At 41.6% G+C, this 23,668-nt stretch overlaps 1 pseudogene; it reads right to left on the bottom strand.

Moving 5' to 3' along the window:
- Window positions 1–9,925: 9,925 nt before the first annotated feature.
- Window positions 9,926–10,757, bottom strand: LOC121499001 (annotated as a pseudogene).
- Window positions 10,758–23,668: the final 12,911 nt, after the last annotated feature.

A 23,668-nucleotide genomic window follows, 5' to 3' on the forward strand; every position in this document is an offset into this window, starting at 1 on the left:
AGAAAACTGTCAAATGCCCTCCTCTGGCACCCTTGTAAGCAGAGGGACCTCTCTTCTGGTGAGATTGGAATTCCCTGACAGTAGTGGAAGGAGCAGGTCAGACATACACATTAGCACTCACCGTGATAGCTCTAATTTTTTTCAGAAAGACAGATTAAAATCCACCGACAGACCTACAGAAAACAGTGTTGAGTGAGAGCAAGAACATGAGAGAAGAAGGAAATATTTTAACTGTCAACTCTAAGAATTTTAAGTGTGAGAGCTGGGATACAGGGTCACAGCCTCAGGACATGTGAATGCCCAGCTTTGCTTCCCTCAACTATTCCTAAAAGTATCTTCAAAATCGAACTAGCTGGGTCTTTCAAGCTTCCAGGATTCCAGGATTATACCTGTGTTTTAGAAGAGTGTTTAGAAGTTGTCTATAAACTATATAGGAACGACTTCCCTCTGTCCCGTTGGTCGCTTGGGAAATTAGAAAAGAAGAAACAAGACTGTTTCAATGTCAAAGGTCTCAGCCAATAGTGAGGGTTGCTTCTGCTATGAGTGCCTGGTTTGCAAAATGGCAACCTCGTCTGTGTGTGTGTGTGTGTGTGTGTGTGTGTGTGTGTGTGTGTGTGTGTGTGTAGATAACACATCTTTAGTAATAACGATGATGTGTGTTGTGTCTCGAGCTGTGTTTCTTATTGTAGGGTAGGCTCTTGGCACTCTGGTGTCTCTAGTCATACAGCCATGGGCTGTGGTCAAATGGGTACTAGCCAGGAGAGCTCCCAAGTCTGTCTGCCTGCCTCACTGTCATCATAAGGGACCTGTGATCTCAGACAAGCTACCCCGCTTCCAGAGTCCCAGGTTCCCTTCTACAGAACGAGGCCATTAGAATAGAGCAGTTTCCTAAACATCAGTCAACTTGTGATTAAATATCATTATCTTTACCCTCCAAGTGCTACCTGCATTTTTATATTAATATCTTTTGTTGCATTAACTCATTTTTAATTACATAAATTTTAAAAAAGAGTTTATTTATTTATTTGAGAGAGAGTGAGCAAACAAAATAGAGAGAGAGAGAGAGAGAGAGAGAGCACAAGCCAGGGGAGACACAGAGAGAGAAGCAGGGAGCCTGACGTGGCGATGGATCCAAGCAGGGAGCCTGACGTGGGGATGGATCCCAGGACCCCAGGATCACGACCTGAGCTGAAGGCAGACGCTTAACTGACTGAGCCACCCAGGCGCCCCTACATAAATTTATTTTAAAGGGAATTTTATATCTTACCATATAAGGAAAGCTACCTTACTTGCCATAAATAGAAAGTAAATACAATGAAAAAATTATGCAATTAAATTCTAGCTAATAACTGCTACTTGCCAAGGACTGAGCCTGAGGCTTGCTCTCTCTTTATTTATATTATTAGTTCCAAACTGATACTTTCTCTTTAGCATAATCATGAGGGTTGAAGGAAACTTGAAAGACTGGCTCTTTTGAAAAAAAAACTTTTTTGTTTTTAAATAATTTCAAACTTACATAAAAGGTATAAAAATAGTACAAAAGGACGCCAGTAGATCTTTTGTCTGGACTTGCCAGTTTTGAGCACTGGCCACATTTGCTTTATCGTTCCCTTCTTTGTGTATGTGCACTTACAATTCTCGCCTGAACTACCAGGTAGGCTGCATATACCACACGCTTAATGCCCCAGCATGTACTTCCTAAGAACGAGCATATTCTGTTCGATAGCCACAGAATAATGATGAGAGTCAGGAAACTCAACACCACTGCTCTCCTTCCACTAACTGCAGGCTATCTGTACTTGCTTCACTTTTATCACTTGACCCAATAATGTCATTTATAGGGTTTTTTTTTTAAGATTTTATTTATTTATTCATGAGATACATACAGGCAAAGACACAGGCAGAGGGAGAAGCAGACTCCCTGTGAGGAGCCCGGTGCAGTACTTGATTCCAGGACCCGGGGATCACAACCTGAGCCAAAGGCAGACGCTCAATCACTGAGCCACCCAGGAGTCCCTATAGTTTTTTTCCCCAGTAGAGGAATCAGTTCAGCTCTTGTGTTGCATTTAGTGGTGATGTCTGTTTGGTCTTCTTTAATCTGGAACAGGTCCTCACCTTTCTTTGTATTCCATGACATTGACATACTGGAAGAACGCAGGGCTAGTTCCTTTATACACTGACCCTCAATTCCTGGTTGGCTGATGTTTCCTTTTGATTAGACTCAGGAGAGACTGGCGTACTTCCGATACAGCGTTATGTAATGCCATGTCCAGATTCCTATGAAATCATCTTTTGTATAAGAGAGAGAGCCACCCACACTTACCTGACACTGAGAGAGATTATTTCTTTGGTTCCATTTAGTACATTTTAGTATATATTTCTAAAGAAACCCTTGGGACACCTGGGTGGCTCAGCGGTTGAGCATCTCCCTTTGGCCCAGGGTGTGATCCTGGAGTCCCAGGATTGAGTCCCATGTCGGGCTCCCTGCATGGAGCCTGCTTTTTCCTCTGCCTGTGTCTCTGCCTCTCTGTGTGTGTGTGTGTCTCTCATGAATAAATAAATAAAATATTTTAAAAAATAAATAAAAGAAAGCAAGAAACCCAGACACTGGTGTTAACCTAATCACATTATTTATAATAAGCCACATGATCCGAAGTATTTCATGTTGTTTTTAGAATGTAAAGAGAAGCTCCTCCTTCACACCCTCCTCTGTCTCTGACAGGGATTAATAATGCCTTTTATTGGAGAGTCAGGCCTGACCAGAGATAGAAGGTAAAGAGAAAGAAAGATTCATAAATTACATGTAGAGTGATTGAGTGGTTGTAGCAGTAATTCCTGCTCAATGTGACCTCCATTGTGAACAGAAGTGCAAAATAAATAATGGAAGAGAGTCTCTTGTGAGGATTTGGATCAAAGAAGTCTCCACAGGGTTATAGAGGCAGGTAGCAGACAGTGGTCAAAAAATACAACTCAAAAATACAAAAATACAAAAAATACAAAATACAAGGGGCAGCCCGGGTGGCTCAGCGGTTTAGTGCCGTCTTCAGCCCAGGGCATGATCCTGGAGACCGGGGATCGAGTCCCACGTCAAGCTCCTTGCATGAAGCCTGCTTCTTCCTCTGCCTGTGTCTCTGCCTCTCTCTGTATCTCTCATGAATAAATAAAAAATCTTAAAAAAAAAAAAGACTCAAGTCTGCTGCCCCTTCTGCTGTGGGAAGTTATCTTTGTAGTGTTTTGTTGTTTTTGTTATTGTTGTTGCTGTTGTTTTAATGTTTAAAGACAGAAAACCAACTCAAATAGCTTAGGGAAAAAGAAGAATTTATTGGATCACTCTAAGCTTCAGGAATGGCTCGATCCAGGGGCTTAAATGACATCACCAGAGTGTCTCCCAACTCAGCTTTATTCTATGTTGGCTTCTTGCTCCACTTGGATAGAAAAAATGGTTTAAATTAACTTACATGATGACTATAACCTCAGAAGGAGAGACCCACTTTCCCAGCATAGCATGTGTCCCTCCAAAGTGGACTCAAAATGACCTTGTCTGGGTCAAGAGTCCATCACCAGGCCCATCATTGTGTTTTGAAAGGTGGGATACTCTGATTGGCCAAGGCTGTTCATGTACCTCGCATTTACTGGGTAATTAAGGCATGTGGTTGACAATAGTATAGAAGGGATAGTTCCCCCGGGGAAAGATGTTATCCCGGGAGAAAAAGGATCAGATATTCAGTACGAAGTTATGATGCAGTATAGAGGATGGTTTATTGAGCTCTCTGAAGTTGTATGAAGAAGAGTTTGCACAGTATGGTAGCAGAGTCCAGGCTTTGGGTCTGAATCTGGACTGTATCATCCACTTGTTCCATGGACATAGGCAAGTTCTCTCTGGAACCTAGTTTCTTCATCGGTAGAAAGATGATAATACTCCATTTCGTAAATACTCCAATTTGTAAAATGAGTAAAATTATCATATTATCAGGGTTCTTATTTGCAAACAAGAATTCACCTGATCTAGTTTAAAGAGAAAGAGATTTATTGGAGATAGTGGATGGCTCGTAGCACCCCAGGGGATTTAGAGAAATTGGCTTTGGGGTGCATTTCCAGGAATAACTCCCAGAATTATTCCATCTCACTGGCTTGATCAAGGCCTTGCAGCCTCCATCCACCATTCTAGTTGCAGTGGTGTAGAAATCACCACTACTGTCTACCCCAGAAACATACTGTGTCCATTGGCCACCATGCCCACAGAACAGCGTCCCCCCCACCCCCCGCCACCCCTGCCACACCTGTCTCTACACAGCTCACTCCTGAGTCAGACTGTCAGGCATGTGTCTAATCACTAGACCTGTCTTTCTGTAGAGCGGCTTCATGGCCTGCAGTCGGTACAGGAAAACAGGGATCCTGTCTCTGAAGGGGCCTGTGCTTGGCGCACTGGTCTAGTGCTGCTGCTGTCTTGAAATTCTTAATAATTTGACCTTTGAACTTTTGTTTTCCTGGGACAGTGGAGCATGGGCACGGGCAGAGGAGGTGCCCTGGGCAGCAGCATCTACACGTTCACTCAGATCTGCAGGTGTGAGGATGCCCAGTGCTGACGTCCTCACCCGTGACAGTCCAAGGCATCCAAGAGGTGGCTGGGCTGGGACCTGGGCCCAGGTTGGTGGTGGTGACGGCAGCTGTGGTGGTAGTGTCTGCTGCCTGGAGAGAGAAAGGGATCTGTAGAGGGTAGAGCAGGGACCAGAATGGGAAGCCACGTTGTCTGTGCCTCCTTGCAACCTCTGTGCAAAAATATGAATGCAGTGAATCTAATCTGATTTCTATTCTCCAGCCTGAGAGTCAGGATAGGAACTGCTGGTGCTTAGTGAATTATTACAGAATAAAAGCATACTCGTGGGCATTGCAATAAACATGTTAGAGAATCATTAGAATTCTCCAGAGTTTGGAGTCTCTGGTTTGTAAAACTGTGCAACATTGCAAAGCAAATATTTACAGGGTTAGAAGTAGATGTTCGAATTTTGATATTGTCACATTTGATGGAAAAGAACACTATTTTCAGATGAAGCTTTACATGAAATCAATTATCAACAGGAAAATAGTTTCATGGTTAATTTTTCTTTGTCATTGATTATACAGTGATGGAAAGCATAAATAGTCCTTCTGAATTATGTACAAATCATGAACACATTTTTAGTTTTCTGTATGGCCTCAGCAAATTATAGGAAATGCCAGAGGAAACATCAAAATGTCATTGTATAAATTTGCATTTAAAATTAAATTCGGTAGTGTACCTGGGTAGCTCAGTAGGTTAAGTGTCTGCCTTCAGCTCAGGTCATGATCCCAGGGTCCTGAGATGGAGCACCATGTGGGTTCCCTGCTCACCGGGAAGTCTGGTTGTCCCTCTCCCTCTGCCTGTCGCTCCCCCTGCTTGTGCTCTCTGTCTCTCTCTCTCTCTCTCTCTCTGTCAAATAAGTAAATAAATAAAATCTTTAATAAAATAAAATTAAATTCAGACCTACACAAAACTGATTTGTATGAGAAGTTAAATCTTTTTAGAAAAGTTCTGCAAGAATGATCAACTCTAGGGGTATTAAAATTTGTATTTCAAAATTACTCATTAAAAATGTTGTCAGAGACTATAAAATATTCTTAACAACTCCAATAACAGTGGCATCAGAAAAGTCCTTTTCAAAATCAAAAATTATGGAAAATTATTTGTGTTCTACATTTGATAAGAGCAACTGGCATCACTTTTGATTAAATTGATTGAAACTCATGTTGCTAAAAGCATAAGTGTTGAGAACCTAATAATACATGGATTTTTGGGAAAGCAGGTTAGAAAAATCTTAAGATCAGTCAAGATGGCACATTAATAAAGTATTGTCCCTTACCATCTGATTTAAAATTATGACACAATTTTTTTCAATTTGTAAATTTATGTTGCTATTAACACATTACTATGACACCATAGCACATTTTATGAGTAATAAAATATTTTTAAAGAAAAATGGATTATCTTGTAGTACGTTTAACTGCACCTTTCCTTCCTACTTTTTGAATTAAGGATCCCACATTTCCAATTTTCACTGGGCCCTACAAATGATATAGCTGGTGTTGGTTATGTGCTTTGGAGCAAGCATGTATGAGCAAAGCTGGAAAATGTAGTTTGGGGAGGATACAACTTTGGGAAGGAGGGTTTCATAAAGCAAGAAATTAGCTAGTCAGGAATAATCTGCACCCCACTTGCCTCACTGGCTGCCAAACCACTAACCGTATTTATTTTCTCTCTTCCTTTCGGTAGTCCCAGCAATGCCTGAAAGAGGATTAGATTCACTGCGTTAATCCCACCATTCTAAGGAAAGATCAGCAAATTCCAAAGGCCAGGCTGGTGCTTCAAAGGAAAGGAGCTCTCCCTCACCTCTCTGAGGGGTGGTTTCCCTAACTACACATGACCCTTGGCGCTAACTTAGCTTTCGCAGTGCCTCTGGGCACCTGCCTGCCCTCCAGAGGCTATTTTTGTTCTTTGATGCTTTCCTAATGCTGTATAATGCACAGAATGGATAAATTGCAAATATTTACCTTTCTCTAAAGTATTGATTTAAAACGATGAGTCATTTAGTCTTATGCCATTTTTATTTTCACTGAATGACCATGAGTGATTCTACAATTCTCCTCCATAAATATCCTGAAAGGAGAGGAAGAACAAGTCGTTCTGAATCGAGGAATATATTTGATCCTATAAATCAGAAAGCTCAGGGAAGCAAGACTTGGCAAAGATGCAGTCGCTGTCAGTGTTTGGGTCTTACATTTTTATGCCCCAGAGGACACCATGAACACTTGTGTGTGTGGATGGCCAGATTCCTCAAATAAATCTCCTTGTGTCTTGTTCCTGCCCCAAGATAGACCACAAAGCTGCCTGGGCAAGACTGGTGGCTACAAAAAGAAGAATCACCAGTCTGGGACCCCTGGAAAGAGACCACTGAAACACAACTTGTTAGTGTTTCAGAGGTAGCTGATGCCAATTTCTTAAGTTTAGGGATAAGAACCTTGTGCCTAGGAGGCTGCCTCATAGGTCAGAGGTAGAACTGGGGTCTCCTGAGGGCTGAGGCAGAGCTCTTCAGCTTCCTCTCCATGTGGTCCATCATTGCCAAGGCCAAAGTAACAGGTGTCCAAGGGCAGCCATTCAGTGGTCATAGAATGCCTATTAATCCCAGTATGTGGTGACTTCTCAGTCCAGAGCTCTCACAGGCGGGAACATAATGAAGGAAAAGTCAAGACTGGAATACAGCTGTTTAGATTTGTAACTGGAATGTTGGAGTGAGATGGAACAGGAATAGAGGTCAGGAGATTGGCTCAGGCAGGGATTGTGGAGGTGAAAAAGTGAGTTTGTATGCCATTTCTGTGTAAGAGAAGAGACAGGACATCTGACCTTAGCACCCCAAAATCTGTGTGTATGTGTACATGAGTGTGTGTGTGTGTGTGTGTGTGTGTGTGTGTGCATGTCATTTAAGAGTGACAGTTTTAGGACTAATTCCTAGCTCTATCACTTACTAGTTATGCACTTGACAAATTAAGTCACATCAACTCTCTAGGCCTCAGATTCCATAGTTCCAAAGTAGGGAGAATTTTCATAGTTACTCCATAGGAACATTGTGAACATTAAATGAGATTATCGGGATCCCTGGTTGGCTCAGCCAGGTTTAGCGCCTGGATCACAGGCCCAGGGTGTGATCCTGGAGACCCGGGATTGAGTCCCAATGTCGGCCTTCTGCATGGAGCCTGCTTCTCCCTCTGCCTCTCTCTCGCTGTGTCTCTCATGAATTAATAAATAAAATCTTTAAATAAATAAATAAATAAGATTATCTATGCAAAGCACTTGGAACAGTGCCTGGCAATTGGTAAGTGACCCATAAATATGTGCATTATCACATCAGACAACATATGACCCATACTTTTTAGGCTGTTGATTTTCTGGGACGCTGCCCACCAGGTATGCTTCCCACCTGTACACAAAACTAACCCCTTCCACACAGACTGCATGTCTGCACTTTTGTGCCTACAAAGGGATAAATGCACATAACAGGTCCACTCCTCTGTGGGGGGAAGCCCAGTCCTCTAATCCCCACCTCAAACCTGCTTCTGACTGTGGTTGATGTAGTCTAATGTCTACCAAGCCCAGCTTCTATCCCTTCCCCTAAATAAAATCATAGTCTCCCTCCCTCAATAAGAATGTGTGTGTGTGAATTTTCCTGTGAAATAAGTGAGACCTTAGAACTTATTCCCCAAAGTAGATTTTTCATTAAAAAACCCCCAAACCATTTTTGCATGACTAGGACAAGATTGACTAGGACATTGAATAGAAGATTTTTATTCCTTATATAAAAAACAAACTTGTCCTTTGTTCCTTCTTTCAAATCACTTTCTGGGCCTCTGGAATTTCCTGGCCTTTGTGCCATGGTGACCACAGCTATTGAAATGTCTTTACTAAACCAGGCTGTTCTGAACTGACTGGGCACCCAGAGTCCTGCCCTTCTGAGGCTCCAGAAGGAGGGGGAATATCAGCAGGTCAGAGGATCTGGGGCTCTGTGGTTTCAAGAAAGATTCTAGCTCAGGCAAATTTGAACTAATCAGTGAAATGGGAAACCCAGAGCGGAGGGGACAAACAGCCACATAGAAAAATGGAAAAGGGCTCTGTGATGGCTAGAGAAGCTGTACACTCTCGGCAGGGGCTGAGGCAGCAAGGGGCCACTGGCTGGCTGCAGGTCGCTCTGAACTGCTGTTCCCGCAGCTACCTGCCTGGACTGAGGCAAAGGAGGCTGTCTAGTGAGGAGCCTATACTCAAGCATCCCCCAGAGGGGCCGTACCTCTGGTCTATAGGACTTGTGCTTCCCACTGATCACTGTTCACGGCAGGGCGACATCACTGGGATGGACTAGTAGTCTCTGGGCTCAGGGAAAGTTTTTGGTAGGTCTAGAAATATGGGTAGGGTAGGATAATTGTGGGTTTAGGGTAATCGTGGTGGCCGAGGCCTGTCCTTACAGTGTGATGTGGCTTCCTCTGAAGGCTGGCCAGGTCCCAGGCTAAGGGAACTTGACTGTAGATTGTGACATTCTGGATTGATAAATCAGTAATATTAGTGTCTGTCCTCTTCGCAATTTGCTCTCTCACTCAGTGACACACCCATCTCGACACATGCTGCACATCTACCATGAGCCAGACCTGTGCTATGTAACAGAGGGATGGAGATAGTCTCTGTCTCTAAATGGTTGGGTCTACAGGTGAGAAGTAGTTATGGAATTGTGATTGTTAATTTTATTTGTCAGCTTAGCTAGGCCATGATATCTAGGTTTTTGGTCAAACATTATTCCCAACATTTCTGTGAAGGTCTTTTTTTAGACGAGATTAAGATTTAAGTCAGTTAGACTTTGAGTAAAAGAAGTCAGCCTCCATAATGTGAGTGGGTCTCATTCAGTCGGTTGGAAGCCTTATTAGAAAAAAGACTGACCTCTCAGTCAATTCAGCCAGCGAACTGCCTTTGGACTCAAACTGCAGCATCAACTCTTCTCTGGGTCTCCAGCCACTGCTTACCCTAAAGAGCTTGGACTTGCCAGCCTCCATAATCATCACATGAACCGATTCCTTCAAACAAATCAATCTCTCTCTCTCTCTCTTTCTCTCATTCTACTATTTCTGCTTCTCCGGACACCCTGACCAATACAGGAATCCAGTCTTAGTTTTATTGCCCTCTCGATGACTTTTGCATTTTATTACTGAATATTTATTTATTTATTTTTCTTTTCTTTTTTTAATTTTAATAAATGTCTATTTCAACTGTTCTACAGTAGAATAAATGTCTTGATGACTGTAGATACGTAAGGCTGTTTGGTAGCATCCAGAGCCACCACAACTATGGTGGTCTTCCTGACGGGTGTGTAGTCTTCAGTAATTATAAGGGATTACTTGTCTGAAACTGCTGTTAAACCAGCAGGACTGCATTTATGCATCCATCATTTTCAGGATTGTTGGTAACCTGGGCATATTTTCCCCAAATAACTTTGCCTCCTTGTGTCACAAGGCCCAACTCACCCACGTTCACTTCAATGATAGTACCTTTGGTAATAACACCCAAAGTTGTATATAGTGGGGATGAGGGATTCTTTTTTACACCGAGTATTGGCAGGCAAAAGGTGGCTTTCAATTCAGGATGTGTTACATGGGCCTTTTTGAAACGTAAGCCCATTGGCCTAATGAATCTTCCGTATTTAGGTGGTTCTCTAGTAAAGCCGTCTCCAACAAAGCAGACTTTAGTGACCATCCTCTTCCATGCTTTCTTTTTTCTCTTTCCTGTTCGAATGACTTTTAATACTTCTGTTTCTTCCTGAGCATGGACTTTGGGTAAAGGAACTTCCCACTTTCCAGCTTTTTCTTTTCGCTTTTGTTTAATCATATTGGAAAGTACTTTAGCTCGGGACTGCCCCTCCCTGTCCAGTAGATATGCAGGTACTGCTCCCTGTGGACTCTTTTCATCATTCTTTTGTTTGGTGTTTCTCTTTTCATGCATCTGGTTAGTCTTTTTCATTTGTATTTTCTCAGCATGGTGCTGTTTATGGTAGAGCTTAGCTTTCAGACCAATCATCTTTTTTGCTTTTTTTGAACGTTCATGAGCCTCTCGACCTTCTTTCTTTCTCTTTTTCTCTCTTTTTCTCATGGTAATCCAAACGATAGCCACAGCGCTTTCGGTGTAACTCAATATATTCATTTTGTGGCATGGTGAGGCTCCTGGGCACCAAGAGGCTCTCTAGCTTCGGGCTCCCGGTGGAAAGAGACGGCCTCTTTTCTTCTTCTTCTTCTCCTTTTTTTTTTTATTGGAGTTCAATCACCTGTTTTCTACTGTGCTCATTGTAGTATCAGAAAAATAAAGAAAAATTATTTATTTTTCTGATGCTACAATGAGCACTGTAGAAAACAGGTGATTCAAACAAATGGCACCAACATGGCCCTGTGAGCATCTTGCTGAAAACCCTTCTTTTCCCTATGCATATAGTGGCATGTATACCCAATAAAATTGGAATCATAGGTCTTTATCCTGTCCTTTTTTTTAAATAACATTAATTGTAAGCATTTAAAAAATTTTATTAAAATATATGGGAAGATCTTTAGGGCCTGCCCACTCGTCTGTTTTTGTTGGAAATTTAAGTTGTTTCCTATTTTCTGTTATTTTTTTAATTATTTTTTTTAATTATTATTATTTTTTTAATGATAGTCACACAGAGAGAGAGAGAGGCAGAGACACAGGCAGAGAGAGAAGCAGGCTCCATGCACCGGGAGCCCCACGTGGGATCTGATCCCGAGTCTCCAGGATGGCACCCTGGGCCAAAGGCAGGCGCCAAACCACTGCGCCACCCAGGGATCCCTATTTTCTGTTATTATAAATAGTTTTGCTGGAAAAGTTTTTGTACATAAATTTATGTCTGCCTCTCTGATTATTTCCTTAGGGAAGATTCCAGGAAGGGGAATTACTAAAAACTCTGGCCTCATAAATGAGAGAATTATGAAAAATGGAAGGGGAAAATGCAATAAAGTAAATTAATTGGGTTACTCGACTCATTTTCACTGAGAAAATAAGAAACACCTGACCTCCTCTGGGGTCGAACTCATGGTCATCCATGTTACTTAGGGAGACCAGGAGGCATGGTAGACAGAGCACTGGATTAGGGTCCAGAGCTTGAATTCTGGGCCCATCTCATTTCTCTTCACAGCCGGAGCTCCTGGACAACGTGCTCTGACATGTTCTGTTCCCAGTTCTTCATGCCCTGCCTACTTTGCAAGAGATTATGAAGAGCCCATTGGCCGTTTATGAAAGGCTCCTTCACTCACCTGGCCTTTCCTCTCCCTTTAGAGCTGGGGAGCGGGGGAGCACTGCTTCTTCTATGAAGTCTTTCCAAGGATAAATCAGAAGCTTCTACTCTAACACTTGCTCCAAACTTCTAACATCTATGACATTGAATTACAATGATTTGTTCACAATTCTCTTCTTCCAATGGCCCCTGAGTCTGAGTCTAATTCATCTTTTCTCCCCACCAGTGCTTAGGATAGCACAAGGCATGCAGGAGATGCTCAATTAATGTTGACCAAAGAAATTGTCAAGTACTAAACAAACATGATATCATCCACAAGCATTTATTAAGCACCAAAGATGTGTCCCTGAACTCAAGGCACTTGCATTACAGTAGAGTAAATGTAAAAACAGTTAAGGTAGCATTTTCTTAGTGCCCAACTGGTTGTGCAGATACAAAGTGCTTAGGATCTTGGAGCAGAGCAGGGAACCACTGCTAAGAGGGCTGTGGTGATCCAAGGAGCCTTCTCGGGCCAGACTCAGGCCTCTGAGGGACATTGGCCATAGACAAGGGGAGAACAAAAGATATCATCCCAGAAGGGGGAATTGTGTCAGCAAGGTGGTCCGGTGTCAGTATGTAGTCTGGTGTGCAGTAGGCACTCTATGCAAACATGCTGAGTAAGTGAATGAAGAAGACAGTGCAGCACCACACAGTCTGAGAACAAGATGGCCAAGTGTGCCCTCCCAAACAGGCTGTTTATTTTGTCAGTACAAAAACATCATGTTGCCCAATAAATATTGACATATTGTCAAATCACTTCATCAGTTTTCAAATACAGCTATAAATGCTGTTTAGGTAGATTTTCTCAATGTTGTGCACAAAACTATTGGCCCACGTACTTACACGTGCTCATCCACCCCCCTCCATGTGCCACCCTGAATCTTCATCAGCACCCGTGTCAAGGGTGCTGTTCCATCAAATCAGCTTCCATGAGCAAGTGACAGGCAACTCAATGGTGACCTGTTTAATTCACTGTTTTTTTTTTTCCTAAACAGATTTTTTTTTTTTTTAAGACACTCTGTTCTGTTTTGGCTGACAGGGCCCAACCTTTCATTTGTGCAAGTCATATTGATCGCCAAAGAGCAACAATTGGGAGTTGCAGGGATTTATCACAAAGTCGTCAATAAATTGCCAAATAATCACGTGGGACCACATATTTTGCCTCCCAGCATCTTCAGAAAAGGGACTCAAACTTGTCTTTGAAAATAATGGGTTACAGGGGTGCCTGGGTGACTCAGGTTCGGTGTGTCGGACTCTTGGTTTCAGTTCAGGTCATGATCTCAGGGTCATGAGATTGAGCCCTGACTCCGGCTCAAACTCAATGAGGAGCCTGCTTGAGATGATCTCTCCCTCTGCCTCTGCCCCTCCTGCTCGTGCTCTCTCTTTCTCTAAAATAAATAAAAACATCTTTAAAAAAATGGATGGGTCACAGAGAGATATTTTTCAGTTAACATCAGGTTCAGCTCTGAGTAACAGATCCCTCTCTCCCCTCCCAAAAAGGCAAAACAAGGTAGTAGCTTAATTCTTTCTCATACATAAGAATTTTAGAGCCAGGTAGTCCAGGATTTGTTTGTTGACTCCATTGTTAACAGATACACAAAACCTTTCTTGTCTTATTCTCACCTTTCCTAGGATGCAGCCTGTTTCCTCACACCTGAGGTGATGGTTGCATTACCAGCCGTCTTAGCCACTTTCCAAACAGAGGGACAAGGGAAGAGAGGGAAGAGAGATGGTGCAACTCCTCCTTATTACAGAACTTACAGAACTTTCTGGAAATCCCACACAGCACTCCTGCTTACATCTCATTGGCCAGAACTTCCCTGGGTCACACCAAACTGTAAGGGAAAGTGAGACGTGTTGTCCTCTAGCTGGGCATCAGTGTGATCTGCTAAAAATCCAGCCTCCGTTTGTTAGAAAGAGAAGGAGAAGATGCATGTTTTATGGGCAGAGAAAATACAATCTGTTTTCCGAATCCTAGGTTCTAATATTTCACAGATGGTAAATCAGAAGTTTGTGGTCCTGGTTAGAGCACTGACATGTCTAGCACCCTAGTGTGTATGTAGTGTGTGTATGCACACTAATATTTGAATAGACACCTTGTGTGTTGCGAATTCAATAACTTACAAATATCAGTTATATTTTTCAGCCTCAATTATTTTAGCTTTACTTATTGTGAAATATACATACAGAGAAAATGCTTAAAGCACAAATGTAACTTACTTTTAAATAGAGCTTTCCAGTGCTTCTCCATCAGCGTTTCACTTGATCTTCCCAGTAACTCTGTGAGGAAGAAAGGGGAACTTTCAGTACCATCACTCGCATCTCAGAAGTGAGGAAATAGAGCGGAGATCTTTCCCAAGATTCAGAACCAATGGTAGGTCCAGAACTTGAACTCGTGTCTTCTGCCCTCAGAGCCCATGGTGTCTTACCCACTGCTGCCTCTCAGAGACTATAGAATCTTGCAAAATTTGGCAGAGACAGAAAAAGGTGAGTATAACTTTCTGGAAAATTATTGGCACTAAGAAACGACCAGAAAGGACTAGTGGTCGCTGTGGATATTTAAACATAAGATAACCTGAGAGTGGTGGTGTAAATGCAGCATGAATTACAACTTGAAATAAACAGTGTCTAGCGAGAGGAACATGCAAAACTGCTCTCAAAGATTTAAGATTTTACTATAAATGAAATAGAGGGGGGGGGGGAGGACATATCTTTGGCAACTCTTTCTCCTTGTCACTATTTTTGGTTCCCTGTCTGAAGAAACTTTTGAAGATTTCCTTGTAAGGACAAGAGAAAAAAATTATGCTGTGACCTCATGACCTTAATAGAAGCAACCATGAGTGAATGTTCTTCTTCACTAGCAGTTGGAAAGAATTGGTAGCGGACTGTAAAATCTTCCCACCCACCCACAAATGGCATAAACTGATGAAATCAGTTCAACAATCTCAAAAAGTGGTCTCTGGGAATCATTAGCTTCTACATTTCAGATATGGAATGTCCCCCAGGATTTGAATAAAGGGTGCACCCTAGGAAAGAAGCCGCCTTTCTTCCTTAAGTAGGCATTGGATCTGAGCCTTTACAGGAGATGTTTGGTGATATATATTTGGTTCTCATAAACTCTTTCATTTATGGAATTTCTTCTAGATGGTGGAAAGAAGCAATAAAGTGAATGTCTTGCTCCCGCGTATTTGGAGATTAGTTATAATTGTGTGAACAAGTTGCTGAGCAATAAGGAATAAAGAACTATTCTTCCCTCACAAAGGAATGTTGAGCCTACCCAGCTCATTTATTTATTAAACATACACTTAAATAATGTTTATTGAGTGCCAAGTAAGGACTTTACAAATACTAACTCATTTACTACTCTTAACAACCTTCTAAGGGAGGGATTCTTTTACCAGTGAGGAAACTGAGGCACACAAAATTTAATTAATTGGCCCCAGGTCAAAGACCTTGGAAATGGACGCAGAACTCATGCTCTGGACCACATACAGCTCTCATCTCCCTGTATACAGAAATCCAAGAAGAATATCTATTTGGCAATAAGATAACTTGGGAACACAGGTTATAATAAGATATTTATCAGATTAATGCCTTGTATAGTACATGACTAAAAACTCCATTTCTCTCACTACTACTACTACTACTACTACTACTACTACTACTACTACTATTACCACGTGTAACACAAACATGGGGTTTTCCTCTTATGACCCATAGGGCAAGGTATGGGGGAAGCAAAGAGCTTCCATGGCCTTTCTAGATGCACGAGTCTTGGGCCACTTCCACGTGTTCATCAACTCTGAGGCTCCCTGAACCCCTTCAGTTAGGATTTTTTTAATGGAAACTTCATGACATAGGCACAATTAATTAAGCCATTGACCATTAGTGGCTAACTTCGACACCAGCCTCCCCACCACCTGAAGGTAGAATGGGGAGGGGGCCACTGAAAGTTCCAACTCTCTAATTATAAGGTTGACTCCCTTGAGAACCAGTTCCCATCCTTAGGAACTTTCTTAAAGTTACCTCGTTAATATAAACTCAGGTGGATTGAAAGGGGCTGGTAATGAATAAGAAAAGATTATCTTTTTTTTTTAAGATTTTATTTATTTATTCATGAGAGACACTGAAAGAGCAGAGACATAGGCAGAGGGAGAAGCAGGGTCCATGCAGGGAGCCTGATATGGGATTCAATCCTGGTACTCCAGGATCATGTCCTGGACCAAAGGCAGACGTGCTTAACCGCTGAGCCAGGCATCCCAAAAGACGATCTTTTTATCTTTATTAAACCAGAACAATTTTAGGAACTGGGGACAGAAACCAAATCTTAAAACAAAAGGTGCTCCTTTCATCTTTGTTGTTCTGGGACTGTTTTAGGAGCCAGGAATGAAGATCAAAATATACATTTCTTTTTTCTTTCTTTCTTTCTTTCTTTCTTTCTTCTTCTTTTTTTTTTTTACATTTCTTATTACATCACAGTATCACAATGGCAGAGTACTCAGTGCTCCACGGAAGGAAGGAAGGAAGGAAGGAAGGAAGGAAGGAAGGAAGGAAGGATGGAAGGAAGGAAGGAAGGAATGAAGGAACGAAGGAAGGAAGGAAAGGGAGAAGAAAGGGAGGAAGGTAGGGTGGAAAGGTGGGAGGGTGGTTTGGGCATTTTGTCAAAAGGATGGTGCTGCTAAGGATGAAGCTATATCTGATCATCAATTTCCTCATCTCTATCATAGGATTATCACAGCTAACATGCCTTCATTATGGCTTATTTATAAATATACATCAAGTCAGCTTAAGGCACGTCAAAGCACTTTAAAAAAAACAAATTGATATGTACATGAAGTACTTTTGTTATTATTATGATCAAGTCAAGTCAATTCTTTGTTTCTGTTTTCAAGTTTTCCTTACTCCACCCTTCATTTGACTTTGGGGTGAAAAAAATAAAAAGAAGACTCAAGAAACTAAAATTCTCATGTTCTCCAGAAGTCATTAGAGCTACCTACTAATCTTTTTCCTTTTGGCTGAACATTCCAAATATTACACCACTTCCCCAAATGCAAAACATTCATTATTATAATGACACCTTCATGAAGGAAACATTTTCTGAATGGCATTCATCCAAAATCATAAAGTACATTAATCTTCAAATGCTTGAGGATGTTTTATTGGCTTGCAAACATTCAGGCCTTCTGTTTGTCACAAAAATAGAAATGAAACACCTTATGATTATCTGTTATCTGCAGTGGCAGAGTTTCCTTACACGAAGCTTCATTTTTTTAGGCCCCTTTCATATTAGTTCTCAATCACAGAGCAAGGGCTCATCCCCTTTGCAGTGTCTACTGTCTCCTTTCCTTTCCTGGGCAAGTTCCAGCTACAGGCATTAGGGTCACATCAGAGGAGGGCTGGGGCTGAGGAAGGGCTATCTGAATCTATGAAAGAACACAGATTTTCTATGGAGTCGATGTTCAAAGTCAAATATAACTTTTGGGCTTATCTCTTCTTGTATCACCCACATTTCTGTTCTGTTCCCTCAGCTTGGATAATTGAGATATAACATTTTAAAATCCTCCTCATCCATTCATTCCTCAATCTATTCCAACCAGAATTCCACCCCCACCACTTTACGGAAGCTGTTCTAGGTTGCCTAAGCCGATGGCCATGTTTCAGATCTTGGAGATCCAGAGACAAATAACCAGCCCCAGACCTTGAAGATCTTGTCCATTCCTAGGTGAACAAACAGTAACATGACATGGTAAAGACCTTGGCAGCTGTTTGGGGGAGTACAGAAGGCATTTACTGATCTACTGATCTATTTGTCATGTCTGAGTTTAGTAGGCAAGTTCTCTTTACACTTCTTCTTTTGGTTTTTAGAATAATACATATTGGTTTTCCTTTCTCTGGTCATTCTCTCTCGATCATTTTTCATGGCTCCCTTTCCTCTATTCATCCCTTACCTATTGGTAATCCTCAAGGGTCTAGATCAAGATTTCTGTTCTTATTTCATAGACTCATCCATATTTCTAACTTAATGTGTCACAATAAGTTAGTGACTTCCTCATTCCCATTTTCCAGCTGGACCTCCATCCTTAGCCCCAGATTTATTTGTCTATCACTCACTTGGATATCCTACAGACATCTCAAATCCAACATGTCCAAATCTGAGCCATCAGCAGGAACCTTCTTCTCTTCCCGTTTCCTATTTCAGTGAGTGGTACCACCAGTCACCTATTCCCATCAGATTAGAAACCTAGGCACGATCCTTTGCTCTTCCATCTCCCTCACATCCTCAGTCTCCAAATCCCACCAATTCGGCCTCCATTTTGCCACCATCATGGCTCATCTTCAATTGACCTTCCATGTTGTGGCTAACGGAATCTTCCAAAACACAGATCTGTTTGTATTACTCCACTGTTAAGTGAGTCCAAGGGTTGCTCACTGGCACACAGTAAGTCCTAACTGCCAGCATTGCAGAAAAGGCTCTTAATCACTTGTTTCCTGCCCACCACCCTGAGAAGCCTCAGCTCCCTTAACCACCATTGCTTCATTCAGTTACAGATTACTTTCCACCTTTTTCTTCTCACTCCTGAATTACTGAGCTCAAGCAGTTAGCCTTTGGGAGTGCCTTCTTGTGCTCTAGGGGACTGATGACTGCTTATTTCCAAGGCTGGTCGGCAGACGCACTTCCTCCCTCGGCAGATGTTCCTGTCTTCTAGTTGGCTTGAAATCTGGCAACTGCCACTGGTCATGGTCAGAGCTAGGACTTTGGAATCAGACAGACTCAGGGGTTCAGATCCTGGATTTGCCATTTATTAGCTGTATAACTTTACCTCCTGGGAAAATGGGAATAGTAACACACATTCGGTGACTGAGGGGATTCATTGAGAAAATAAATGCTAAGTATGGTTAAGGGTCCAATAAGATGTAGGTAATAGTATTATTATTCCTACTCCTAAACTTCGGAAATATATCAGACATCGTAAAAATCTACTAATTCCCGGACAGAATGGTGAGGTGGAGCCCTTCCCTTCTACTGAAGAGCTGAGATGTTAGAAATGCAGCTGGGCTTTGTTTATTTTTCCTAAGGCCACTTCCAACGGAATAGCCTATCATTGACATAGCTGTGACTGTTCATCTCACGGATATAAACACTGCAAGAAGCTTGCCCCCCAGCCTGGGCCTGCTGGTGTCTCAGGTGGTCACTGCAGCCCAGATGAGCCATGCCACACAGAATCAGTCTTGCTTCATGCAGATTTCTGAGATGAGCACTGAGATGTCTCCTTTTACCTATGCCCAGAATAACTGGGCTGTCACCTGGTCATGCTTCTTGGAGAGAAGGGATTTCATTTAGGATACCATGATGCAATTACACAGTGAATGTGGACCTCTTGGTGTCTCCTATCCCACTTTGGCCCTGTAACATTTCTCTTAAATGCCCTGTTATTAGCAGCCAAGTCATACATGGAAAATAACCTTCATCTCTTCCTTAAGTGGAAAGGGGAAAATATTACTGAAATAGGAAAAAGGATCAAAGAGCAGCATCAAATTGTTCCCAACATCTGGGAAATTCAGATTGGGGTGGAGGATATTTGTATTATTTTTTACATTTTAAAAGTTAAAAAATAAATGTAGACTGTAAGAATTTGAGGGAAATTTCTATCCAGTATTAAAATAATTAAACAAGGCCATTTGACTGAGGTGATTCTGATGCCCTGGCAGCTGGTCCACGTAAGCAAACCAAAACCTAAGCCTGTTAATATCTCCAGGTTAGAAAAGCAGAGCCCTAAGGACAACCAATCACAAAAAGTCAATTAGGCTTTTGCTGTGACCAATCAAATACTTTCCTTGCTCCCAAAGGTTCTCTGTATGACTTTCCCATGGCTCCTGCCCACCCAGCACTCCTCACCACTTCTGGTTTGGTACTGCCTGGTTTGAGTCAATAAATGATCAAATAAACTGAAAAATCTCTAGATGCCTTGGTTTATCTTTTAACACCAGAGACAATATAAGACTGGACCTCCAGCAGTGTTGTTTGGAAAACTGAACCCATGATAATAGTGTATGGTTGAATAAGGGATAATATATTTTCAATGATACTGGGCTTATTGTATTTGGGTTTGAGTTGGCCACAGAACTTTCCTTTTTTTATTATGTATTACAAAAGTGGCATAGAGAAAAACTAGACCCAGGGGCCTTGAATGATTTTCTTTAGTGGATTTCACACAATTTATATAACGATGAGTCAGCTTAACAGTTCATTTACAAACAAAACAAACCAACCAACAAAACAAAAGCAAACTAATAAATACAGAGAATAGATTGGTAGTTACCAGAGGGGATGGCAGTTAGGGGTGGGCTAAAAGGATGAAGGGGCTCAATTATACGGTGACGGGTGGTAACTAGTGATGGTGATCACTTTGCAGTGTATACAAGCATCGAATTGTAACGTTGTACACCTGAAATTTACATAATGTTGGACATCTGTTTTACCTCAACAAAAAAAAAAAAAGAGAGAGAAAAACTAGTTAATCTGCATTTTAAGTGAATAAATTGCAGTCCCTAAAACAAATGTTTTCTACAGATTAAATAAACAATTCACTGTTCTACATGCTTTGTGATTAAAGTTAACATTCTAAGAAATTTGTATTTAACTTGTAAGACCATTCTGGAAAGAAAAGTCCATAAAGAACTTGTGAATATTTCGGGAAGCTTCATATCTTTTTAAGGAAACATAGTAACAGTCATGGTCCATATATTTCAGATGTAAATAAGACATCTTTCTCTCCTGTCTGATTTCTTTGTTCTTTGGACTATGGAGATTACTAGAATGGAAATGTTTTTCAACCCATGTCTCTATTAGTGACTGATATTTGACATAATAGAACTTTACTCCCAAAGTATCAAATTGATTTTTACTTGCAATTTCTTTTCATTTTAACCAAGACAGAATCAAAAGGCTTACATTTCTGCTTTCTTATCACCTTATTTAATCAGATTACTATATTTGAAAGTTCTATTTTTTCCACTTCAAAAATGATTCTTCCTCCCTTTATCTCTTCCTTCCTTTTTCCATCTGTTCATTCCCATCCCCCCTTCCTTCTTTCCTTCAACAAGTATAATTTGAACACCTACTCTGTCATAAAGATGTTGGAGATTAAAAGATAATTCAAACACAATCTGTCGCAGAAGAGGCAAGTAGAGTGGAGAAAACAGATATGGAAACAGAAAATCATACAACAGGGTAAGTGCAGTGACAGAGACAAATGCAGGAAGCACGATGAAAGGCACATCTCCAGTAACCACGGGGCTTGAAAATCAAGCAGGATCTGGAATCGCCTCCTAGCCTAGTGAAGCCCCACCTGAGCACGGGAAGGTGGATGTGCTCAAGGCTTTCCAGTCAGTGAGCATCGGTTAAACAGAGGAATAGGGGCACCTGGGTGGCTCAGAGGTTGAACATCTGCTTTGACACAGGTCGTGATCCCAGGATCCTGGGATCAAGTCCTACATCAGGCTCTCTGTAGAGAGTTTGCTTCTCCCTCTGCCTACGTCTCTGCCTCTCTCATGAATGAATAAACTAATAAATAATCTTTAATAAAAAATAAATAAAAATAAACAAGGGAACAGAAGTCAGAAACAGTAGACCAAGGTCAGGGAATAAAAGTAGATCAGTTGTATCTAGAGTATAGTGTGAGGCAGGGAAGAGCAAAAGATGATCTTAGGGAATTTGCCTGGTGGCAGATCATGGGAAAATCTCCGTGCCATATTGAAGATTTTCATAAGCATTTGTTGAATAAAGAAAATGATCTTTATGTCCTAGGAGCAGTTTTATCTACATATTGGATAATTAATTCAATTCATTTTAATATATATTTAATGAATGTCTAGTCCCATATTGAGCTAAACTCTCAGAAATAAAAGAAATTAAAAAAAAAAATTCTTGGGGTGCCTGGGTGGCTAAGTCAGTTAGGCATCCGACTCTTGATTTAGGTTCAGGCTGTGCTCTCAGGGTCATGAGCTCCAAGAAGGCCTCTGTGCTCAGTGTGATGCCTACTTAAGACTCTCCTCCTCTCTCAAATAAATAAATAAATATTTAAAAAAAGAGTGAGAAAAAAAATTCTCACATGGCTACATCAAATTCATTCATGCATTTCTATAGCTTTTTGTAAATAGTTCAAAAAGATGCACATGTAAATGAGGCCCCCACAGATTTTTGAGTTCTTTGTATTTGGCTTACGTGCTCTGCCAGAGGATGCTATGTTCTGGAGTAGACTAATGACTATTTAGAGTACACTGTAGGGCTAACCCTTAACATGATACCTTCACCTCAATCCCTGTATGATTGGGTTCAATGTGAATACATTTACTTTATATGTATGTACAGTTTACAAAGCATGTTTGCATTTGTCAAATTACCTAGACTTCTATGAAATAACTATGATTATCACCATTTTACACATCCCACACTCATTCAACAACTACTTACTGGAATAAGGCAGTATTTCTAGCTAATATTCTAGCTATTAGATTAAAAACTGAGTGCCAGTCAAGTTCTCTACTCTCACAGGACTTTCATTCTTTCAGGGGCAAACAGCCAGAAACCTGAGAACTATAAGAAGATAATGGTAATGGCCCTGAGGCCATGAAGACAATGAGATGGTGATGTGGTCCAGAGGGACTAGTGCTGGGGAGACGAGGGGTTTCTCTGAGGAGGTGACACTTGAGCTGCACCTAGATGAAGCTCAGGAGTCAGTCCTGGGAAGGTCCCATGGAATAGTGTTCGAGACAGAAAAAGCAGCAAGTTGAAGGATTCTGAGGTAAAAATAAATTTAGTTTGTCTCAGGGATGCAAATAAGGCCAGTGTGCCTGGAGCCTAACGGAAATGAATGAGATGAGACTGGAAAGATAGACAGGGACTAGATCAAGCAGGACCTCCTGGCCCGTAACAAGATAGCCCGGGATGCTATTCTAGTGACAGAAGGGAACCACTGAGGATTTTAAGCAAGTAAGCAACTGCTGGGTGCTTCCATTTATCTATGGAATCCTCATGTTCCTGCATGGTCTAGTTTCTTTGAGCAAAGGAATTTAAGCCAATGTTTGTATAAAGAGACATTCCAGGATAGTAAAGCTTGGAGATGTTTCTCCCTCTCTCTGGAGACATCCCAGTAATAAAGATAAAGCCCATTTCTTCCCCTCCCTGGAGATCTGCTTACATTCCAAGGTAATGAGTAATCTCTGCCCTTAGAGGGGAGGCTGGGAAGGTTACCAGCAGCCCTACATGAGATCGGACGTTCCTAATTTCAGAGTTCATCTGCTCTAACACACCCCCACTGCGTGTGCAGGTGCCATTTGGTCCTCATCACACTGGGGACCAAAGCAAGATATTGCTCTACATTCACCTGTGAGGAATAGATAGATGGTCTTTGTCTCTGACCCACAGTTCTCATGTCTCCTGTCAGTATAAGTACAGAAACCTGTGGCAGGTTAACTTGTTAGCTTGCAAGTAGGGTAAAATCTCAGACCCTCCAGTTTGACTTATCAATGATCTAATCCACTTTGCTTCTGAAAGAAAATATCATAATTAGGAGACTACAGGTTCGAACGAGCTGAGACCACTTGCCCAAGGTGAGGGAGACAAGGCTCTCATCGGGATTTCCAACACCAGAAGATTTTTAGGCACTTTTTTGGTGCTTCTCAGGAGAAACCACCCTGACTGCTCCTTCTGAACCCCCCAGGTGTGTTACAATATAGTTCCTGCTCACAGGTTGCTCACACCAATCTTTCGAAGGAGATCT

The sequence above is a fragment of the Vulpes lagopus genome, chromosome 9, assembly GCF_018345385.1.
Source record: "Vulpes lagopus strain Blue_001 chromosome 9, ASM1834538v1, whole genome shotgun sequence".
NCBI classification, from domain to species: domain Eukaryota; kingdom Metazoa; phylum Chordata; class Mammalia; order Carnivora; family Canidae; genus Vulpes; species Vulpes lagopus.